Source organism: Petaurus breviceps, unplaced genomic scaffold (assembly GCF_028583685.1).
Source record: "Petaurus breviceps papuanus isolate PSGF00001 unplaced genomic scaffold, PetGlider_PUasm1.0 90881, whole genome shotgun sequence".
In the NCBI taxonomy this organism is placed as follows: Eukaryota; Metazoa; Chordata; class Mammalia; order Diprotodontia; family Petauridae; genus Petaurus; species Petaurus breviceps.
The window spans coordinates 6,909,012-6,918,960 of record NW_027187369.1 but is presented as its reverse complement, the minus strand read 5'-3'; positions in this window follow the sequence as shown (position 1 = coordinate 6,918,960).

Sequence of the window (9,949 nt, the reverse complement as noted above, 5' to 3'; positions counted from 1 at the left end):
GTGTGTGTGTGTGTGTGTGTGTGTGTGTGTGTGTGTGTGTGTGTGTGCGGTGAGCGCGCGCGGCACAAAAGGCGGACGGCGGGAGGCGGCGGCGGCGCGTGGGCAGTGCCGAGTGGGCAGGTCTAACAATCAGGTGGCGCTCACGGCGGCCGCCGCCGCCGCCGAGGCTGCTGCTGCCGTCTAAGGCAGCTCTCGCCTCCCCGGGGGCTCGCCGAGTGGGGAGGGGCCAGCGACAGCCTCACCAGCTCCTCGTGCCAGGCTCCGGCCTCCCCACTTCCCCCCAGTCACACTGAGAGCGCCCCTCGCCCACGGTGCCCAGGACAGTGACTCCCATTGGATACTCCAGTCGGTTGCCTCTGGCTAGCCAATGGGGGCAAGGCCTCGCACGCGGAGGAAGGGGCAGGGGCGGGGTGTAAGGGAAAGCGCCACGGACCTTAGAGTCAAGAGTCGCAAGGTCCAGTACTGCTCTACCGCTAGGTTGCTGTGGTACATGGGCTATGTCCCTTCACCAGCCCAAGCCTCGGCTTCCTTCGGGACTAGGAGCCAGATGTCTGATTCCGAGCTGGAAGTAGCCTTAAATTGTATGTGGTCCAAGGCTAACACTAGAGAAGACGGCTCTGTGGCTTCCCCAGGATCACGCAGGTAGGGCAGGGCAGGGATTTCCAAGTGGGTGAGCGCCATGCTAGGGGGGAGTTCATTCGGCTGCCCACCTGGCCAGTGAAGGCTCCATACTCGGTTCGTGCCATATAGAGAGTGGGTGACAGCGCAGCCTAGACACTAATCTGAGGACATGCTAGATCTCCAATCTCTTGGCACCCGGGTGAATTTCCTTACACCCTCCCAGGTTCCTTTCCTTTCTTGTAACAACTCCGGCTTTAAAGAATAGTTACGGAGATGAGATCATGGTGGGACCTGTAGACCTCAGAATTACTCGCTCCCTTCAAAAAAGGTCATGAAACCAGTGCAAAGGACAGCCTTTACCGTCCCCTTCAGTATTCTTCAAACTCGTGCAAAGCCTTGTCAGTTCCAGGGCCCCAATCTCTGTTTCCTATCCCTCTTCTATCCTTCTTCTCCCCTCCTCTTCAGCCACACAGCGCCTGCCCCATTCCGACCCTCATCCGTCACCCGTCTTCCAATAGTTAGAACAGGGCAGGCACGTGAAAATGGGATTAGATTCGTTCTTTTTGGCCAAAGAGCTGCAGAGAGGATAATTTAGGCTCAATGTATCTCAATTCAAAATTCCCTGAACACCTTAGCAAGGCGCATAGCAAGAGAAACTAACCAAACTCTTCCCAGAGATCTCTCTTGGAAAGTGAGGAGCTCCCTATCACCAGACAAGGAAAGTTTCAATACCTATGTAATGGAAATGTTGTCAGAAGAATGCTTGTCCAAGCATATTTTGGGTTTGATGAGCTCTGAAGTCCCTTCATACTCTTGAAATTCTATGAGAAGATAAATTGGAAGGACCCTGCCAGCTTGGAGAGTCAACGTGGTTCTCTCCAAGGGGGAAGCTGCCATTTGCTGCTCCACCAAAGGAGGACTTTGTTCTCCAGGAATCCTTCCTAGGACTCTACTGTATCTCCCAACAAGGGATCCTGTATACTACAGTAAAGGAGGGAATTTAAGGGGGGAGTGCAGCTGGGGAGAGAAGGTCCCTTACCAGGCTTCATCCATTGAAGCAGAGTATTGAATGTAAGAATTGATTTTTTTTAATCTAGTACATAAATTTTTACACTGATACTACTACTTCTTGGAATATTCCAATAGGAAAATGCAATGATTTACCAACTATTCCTCATACACCCTAGACAAACTTCTCACATAACTCTTGGGGGTTCATGCACTGCACTTTGGTTACCTGTGCCCTAACAACAGACAAGGAGAGCATGTTCTTATCTTTGCATTTTGGAGGGCAATTGGGATTAAGTGACTTGCCCAAGGTCATATGGCTAGTTTTGTGTTAAGTGTCTGAGGCCAAATTTGAACTCAGGTCCTCCTGACTCCAGGGCCGGTGCTGTATTCATTGTGCCACCTGGCGGCCCCCAATGTCCTTATCTTTGTTGCCTTACCTAACACATAGCCAAAATCCAATTTCTTTTCTAGCAGAGAGATAGAACTGAATTTTAAAAGCCTGTCTCTGCCACCAATTCAGTGGGTGGCCTTAGTCAAATTATTTCCCCTTGCCACAACTGCAAAATGAAAATGACTGGCTGATCTTTATGGTGCCTTCCTGCCATAGATCCCATGACCTTAGTGTCAGACCCTCAATTTCCAGGAACTCATATTATCCTTGGAAGACAGTGAACAGCTTTCACTACGGCAAGTGGCCAAAGCTTCTGTCTACATCCTGGCATCTAGCCAAGTGCAGCTGCCTTCCCACTTGTAGCCCTGGCCCAGCTGCAGCCATTGCTTAATTAAGAGTTTTCTCAAGGTCCATCATCTGCCCACCCTCCCTTTTTGCAAACATACTTTCATCAAGGCACAAGGTTGTAGATTCAATTTCTCCATGGGCCAGGTAAGTTTACTCTGTTTCTGGGTCACAGGTTGGTCCCCAGGGGGACAGGGTGAAAATCATGTCAACAGCGCAAGTGCGTATCACCCCCAGGACCAACAGCACATTGCAAACAATGCTCCCAGCTGATCTTTGCAGAGAAAGAACCACATTATTGTAAATACAAAAAAGTTCCATTTACGCAAAACTGCTGGAGGATAGGGTGCTCTGCTTAACATGTCATTTAACTGAGAGTTATCCTATTTATACTGGTGAAGTTACCACAGACACCATACCCAGAACATTTAATGATCAAAGAATTAGAACACAATAAAATCTACAATAAAATGACATAGAAGAGAAGTAAATCTTGCTTTGAACAAAACTGTTACTACCTGGATTCTAAATAGAGGGAGTTTGTTCTCTTTGAAGACAATGTTACTGATGGTGATCACACTATGTAAGCACAAGTGTGGTTGCAAAGATTAGGCCACAATCTCAAAGGAAATCTCAAAGGCAAACCTTAGAACTATATCAAAGGTACATTCTTCGTACTCTCTGTGAGTGACCCTAACATGGGCCTATATTCACCTGATCTCAAAAAGGCTGCTTCCTGAGCTTCCTTCCATCTCTCTGTCTCTTTCTCTTTGTGTCTCTCTTCCCTCCCTTCATCCCTCTCTCTCTGTGTCTGTCAGTCTTTCTTCCTCTCTCTCTCTCCCTTCATCCCTCCCTCCCTCTCCCACTGGGCCTGGCAGAACAGTAAATGAATGGGCAGTGTACACTGTTTGTTGCCTAGAGTGGTAAGATGTTTGAACAAGGAAAGGCTGGGTTGCCAAGCTCTGGGAGGGGAAGTACAGGTAACATTCTAGCTGGCTGGCATGGCCTGAGAGAAGCCCCATGGCAAGCCTGAGGTGATAGGGAGAACTCTGGCCTAGGGGCTCAGGAGCCCTCAGTTCCAGTGCCAGTTATGCCATATGCCAGCCACATTATCTTGGGCACAAGTCATTTAAACTCTCTGAACCTGAGTTATAAAAACCCAGGGCCAATGGATACAGCAGAATGAAACAGAAAGAACGAACCAGAAAACTAGACCCAGCTTAATAGCCCAGCTGGGGGAAATCACAACTTTTCTGTGCTTCAGTTTCCATCTCTGTAAAAAAAATAGGGTTGGACTACACCAGGATTGGTATTTTGTACCCCTTTAGCAGTCTAGTGAAGCCTGTGGACCAATATTTTAAGTACATAAAATGAAATATATAGAATTACAAAGGCAATCAATTATATTGAAATACAATCATCAAAAAATTTTACAAATAAGTTCATGGGTCTCAGGTTAAGAACCCCAGGTTAAGAAAGATCTATAGCGTAGCTTCTAGCTCTAAATGCTTGAATCTCAGGAGAGGTCATAGGTGATACTTATTTTCTGTTCACTGTATTTGTACAGAAGAAGTGATGAGAGAAAAGCCCCAGAAAGAGGATTTATTTCCTCCACCTTCCACTTGCTATTACTGGTGTTGTCACAAGGGGGCAGCAGTTAATGGCCACAGAGAACCCAAAGATGCCAGGACAAACCCATTCTCACAGGGCTTCGGCTCCCTCCCGACACGGGACACCGTTGAGAAGCTGTAAGCTGTGTGAATCGAAATGAAGGCAGACACGAATGGATCTGCCTCACTGGAAGCCTTACAGTCACATCAGTGAGATCACTGGTCCATTGCAATACACAAAGAACCAAACATAAGCATATTTGTCTTAGTTCTTACCGCAGATCACCTCAAAGGATACAGGCTTGGAAAAATGAGCTTGGCATCAGGTAAAAGAGGAAGGGCTGACCAAAAGAGCAACACAGGAAATGAGTCCCCCTGGCCACTCTCATTGGAAAATACCTACACTAGAAAATAGATACCAGTGGGATGAATGCTTGGAGCAATGACCCAAAGGCCTGCAGGCATTCTCAGACCACATGAAATTCTGTGGCAAATTGACATGGACTAGGCAGGCTTTCTCAGTTCAGTTTCTAAGGAATATTTCTTTGAACAAAAGGACTGATGGTCTGCCAGACACCTGGATCTTGTATACTGAAAACTTTCCTAATAGGCTTGGAAATGCATGGACAGTCTGTTACTGACCCCATCATGGTATGTTTCATTGGCAAGGCCTGGAGGGAGACCACCACCACTACCTCTTTCCTCACTAAGGAATGGACTAGAGAAAGGATGGGTCCCAACTGGACCTGTAATTTCACAGACACACAGAACTCCTGGGCAATGCAAGTCAATACCTTCTCTGAGATTTCCAGTCTTACAAAGGTACCTAAGGCATAGAGAGGTCTAGTGTGACCTGCCTAGGGTCACAGAGTCAGTATGTGACAAACTTGAACACAGGTCTTTGTGATTCTGAGCCTGGCTCTGTACTCATCAAGACTCTGCCTCTAGTAGCACTGAGCAAATAGAGAGTACCCAAAAATGGGGAGTTCCCAGGGGGATTCTGGCTAGTCAAGGAAGCATTTGTCAGTTTCGCACTGAGCAGTTTGGCTACCTTCTTCCTGTCACAGTGTTCACAGTCCTAACTGAGGTCTCCCAAGTGGAAGTCATTCATAAATGGAAGTCTCAAGCAGTCTCTAAGCAGGCCTGTACAACCTGAGACCTGCCAACGGATTTCAGATGGCTTGTGAAAACTGTAGAGGAAAACATCCTCTACATTTTTCCTGGGGCCCCTCAAATCCTTTGGCATGTCAGAGGGCCTTAAGGGGCCCATAGGCCACAGGTTGTGTAGGCATGCACTAAGGGCTCTCAGGCATTAGGCATGTACCATCCAGTGAGAGTGGACATAGATGAACAAAGTAATAAAGGAATGAATGAATGAAAATATTTATTAAGCACTTACTATATGTAAAGCATTTAACTGAGCCCAGGGGATACAGATAGAAACTGAAGACAGTCCCTGCTGTCAAGGAACTTGGCAGTCAGGATGACCTCTCATTGTACAGGCACCAACCAGGGCATCCAGCCTCACAGCCATAGTCTGCACTGGACCCCAGGGGATAGGGATGCTCCAGGTTACTCACCAAGGAGACCAAGAGGGCTAGCCAGTCTTCCTCCAGGCACAGGAAGGCAGGATGTTGGAGAAGTCTGGGGATGACCACATAGGGGTCAATACTCTGGGCATTCTCAACCTGGTGGTCAGGGTCTGGAATCTTCTACCTGTGTCCAACAGGCCTAGAAGAAAGATGAAAAGGAGCTGGTAGGTGGCGCAGTGAATGGAGCACTGGCCCTGGAGTCAGGAGGACCTGAACACAAAACTGGCTGTGTGATCTTGGGCAAGTCACTTAACCCCAATTACCCTACCTTCCCTACTCCTTAAAGCAAAAAAAAAGATGAAAATTACATACTACTGAGACCTATGAGAGATAGTTTAAGCTCCAGGAGCAGGTAGATTTAGACATTTTTAGACATGGCTACTGTGTGAAATTGATTTGCTTGACTATGCATGTTTGTGACCTGGGAGGATTTCTTTTTTAATTAGAGGAAGAGATTTATAAGGAAGAGGGGAAGTAGAAATAGGGATACCAAAAAAAAGAGGACTATTGTAGCATTTTTCAAATGCAAAAAGTGAAAATGAAATGGAAGGAAGTTCAGGAGACACAGACAAGCAGAACAGCTTTGAAACTAATATGTTGAATTATATTCTTTTTTAAAATGCAAACTGTATATAATAGAGATTCATAGTTTCACATACAATCTTTTTTTTGGTTCTTTGGTGTATATGGAAATGCTCATACTTGATGTTTGTCAGAGACAGAAATAACAAAAAAGTTAAAATTGAAGTTATAAAAAGAGAGCTTGACTGATAAAGATTCAGATCATGTTTCTTCCTCTATCAAATAAGGAGGCAATGAACTAATGGCTTCTGAGGACCCTTTTAGCTTGAGATCTGGAAGCCTTAGATCTCTTCGGGTCCAACACAAGTTCCATGCACAATAACACAGCAATTATTTGGAATTGTACAGAAACTAACTTTTGGGAGGAGTCAAGATGGCAGAGTAGAAACAGGACCTCCGAGTGGCTCTGGCTCCCACCACCTCCAATCCATGTAAAAGGGGACTCAGAACAAACTTTGGAGCTACAGAACCCACAAAATGACACAGAGAAGCTAACATCCCGCTGAGGACAGCCCAACAGGCCGGCAGGAATCGGCCAGCACAGTGCTCTGGGAGCCGAGACCAGCCCACGCCAAGCCCCAGGGTGGGCCTTACCAGCCGGCCTGCTGGAGGGACTTCAGATCACCAGCAGCTGTCACTGTTTCCAGAATTATCAACACATAGATAGATGCTAAGGACAAAGTGAGAGGTCAGTGCAGTGTGGACTTTGGGATACAGTAGTTGAGAGTGCATCAGCTTTTGCCCCTGGGGTGCTGCGCTGCCACGTGGCTGCTTCAGCTCCTGGCCTGCAGAGTACAGGGGGACCAAGTGACCAGTCTGAGGGGTAATCGCTCTTGCTTTAACCTGCTTGGATCTGGATTGCAGTCGAGGGTGGAGGTCCTGGGGTGTGTGACCAGCTTGCCAGAGCATGTGGAGGCTTCAGAGAGGGCACCCAACTAATACCTTTGGCAGCTGTGAGAAAATGCCAGCATTTGGAACAAAGCTCTCTTGTCTGGTGGAAGAGTCCTACTGTGGCAAAAAGCCCAAAAGTCAAGTAATTGAGTGGCAAAATGAGCAGGCAAAGGAAGCAAACCAAGCAAAGCAATCCAACATTAGACTCCTATTTTGGGGACAAAAAAGATCAAAGCATGGAACAGGAGGAAGACGGTGAAGTCAGAACTCCTGTACCAAAAGCTTCCAAGAAAAATATGAGTTGGTTATAGGCCATAGAGGACCTTAAGAAGCAGATAAGAGAAGTGGAGGAAAAATAGGGAAGAGAAATGAGAACAATGCAAGAAAATTATGAAATAAGAGTCAACAGTCTGACTGAGGAAAATAATACCTTAAAACATAGACTAACTCAAATGGCAAAAGAGGCTCAAAAAGGCAATGAGGAGAAGGATGCCTTAAAAAGCCAAATTTGTCAGATGGAAAAAGAATCTCAAAAGCTCACTGAGGAGAATCATTCCTTCAGAATTAGATTGGAGCAAATGGAAGCTAATGACTTTATGAGAAATCAAGATACTGTTAAACAGATCCAAACAAATGAAAGAATAGAAGGCAATGTGAAATATCTCATGGGAAAAACCACTGACCTGGAAAATAGATCCAGGAGAGATAATTTAAAAATTATTGGACTACCTGAAAGCCATGATCAAAGAAAGAACCTAGAAATCATTCTACAAGAAATTCTCAAGGAAAACTGCCCTAATGTTTTAGAACCAGAGGGCAAAACAGAGGTTGAAAGAATCCACCAATCACCTCCTGAAAAAGATCCCAAAACACAGGAAATGACAAATGCTAGAGAGGATGTGGACAAACTGGAACACTAATGCATTGCTGGTGGAGTTGTAAACTGATCCAACTATCCTGGAAAGCAATCTGGAATTATGCCCAAAGGTCTATAAATAATTTCATACCTTTTGACCCAGCAATACCACTTCTAGGGTTGTATCCCAAAGAGATCATAGAAGTGGGAAAAAGACCCATATGTACAAAAATATTTATAGCAGCTCTTTTTGTGGTAGCAAAGAATTGGAAATTAAGGGGGTGCCCATCAATTGGGGAATGGCTTAACAAGTTGTGGTATATGCATGTTATAGAATACTATTGTGCAATAAGAAACGAGGAGCAGATGGACTTCATATTTACCTGGAGAGACTTATACGAACTGATGCTGAGTGAGAAGAGTAGAGCCAGGAGGAATTTGTACACAATTACAGACACAATATATGTGTGACGACCAGCTTTGATAAACTGGACTCTCCTCAGCAATCCAGAATCATAAGTCAAATCCAAAAGACTCATAATGGAGATAGATCTCAGAAAAAGAACTGAGATTGAAGCAAACTACCTGCCCTTTTTCATTTTCTTGTTTGGTTTTGTTTCCTCTTTCCCATTGTTCATTCCATCTGTTACAATCCTTCTTTATAACCTGACTAATGCCTAATGTAAAAGTAAAAAAAAAAGATCCCCCCCCAAAAAAAACTCCTAGGCTGGTATAATCCATCCTTATAACCTGACCATTGTATAATGTGAAAGTATTTACAGATCCTATACTTGATTATAAGACACCATGGGGGGGAGGGGAAGGAGGGGGACAAAATGTGAAATTCAAGGAATTGTGGAATTGAATCCTGTAAACTAAAAGGAAACAAACAAATTAATAAATTAAAAACTGAATTAAAAAAAACTCCTAGGAATATTATAGCCGGCTTCCAAAATTCCCAGATCAAGGAGAGAATATTACAAGCAGCCAGGAAAAAACAATTTGAATATTGTGGAAACACAATCAGGATAACTCAGAATCTGGCAGCTTCTACACTGAGGGATCAAAGGGCTTGGAATATGATATTCCAGAGGTCAAAGGAGCTGGGATTAAAACCAAGAATCACCTACTCAGCAAAACTGAGTATCATGTTTCAGGGGAAAATATGGTCACTCAGTGGAATAGAGAACTTTCAAGCATTCTTGATGAAAAAACCAGAGTTGAATAGAAAATTTTACATTCAGATACAAGAAGCAAGAGAAGCATGAGAAGGTAAACAGGGCAAAGAAATCATAAGGAACTTATCAAAGTTGAACTATTAACATTCCCATGGAAAAACAATAATTGTAACTGATGAAACTTTTCTCAGTATGAAAATAGTTGAAGGGAATAGAAAAAAATATATATATATATGTCTATATCAGAGGGTATACAGGAGTATGAATACATATGTGAATGTGTGTATATATGTTTTCAGGTATACATAGATAGAGGGCACAGGACCAATTTAATAGGAAGGGATGATACTTAAAAGGTGAAATTAAGAGGTGAGAGAGGAATATAATGAGAGGAGATGGGGAGAAACAGAATGGGGTAAACTATCTCATATAGAAGAGGAAAGGGAAAATGGTTACAATGGAGGGGAAGAATAAGAAGGCAAAAGGGAATGTCAACCTTATTCTCATTGAATTTGGCTCAGGAAGGGAATGAAATACACACTAAATAGGGTATCTCACCCTACAGGAGAGTAGGGGGGAAGGAGATGAGAGAGGGGATGATGGAAGGAAGGGCAGGCTCGGGGAGAGGGAAGTTGGAAGCACCCTCTTTTGAAAAGGGATGGGATCAAAGTAGAGAATAGAACAAGTGGGAGGTGGGATAGGAGGAAGGGAAATATAGTCAGTCTTTTACAATATATCTACTATGTTAATGTTTTGCATTAGCTACACATGTACAACCTATACTGAACTGCTTATCTTCCCAGTAAGGGTGGGTGACAAGGGAGGAAGGGAATAAATCTGGATTTCAAAGTTTTAAAATCAAATGTTTAAAA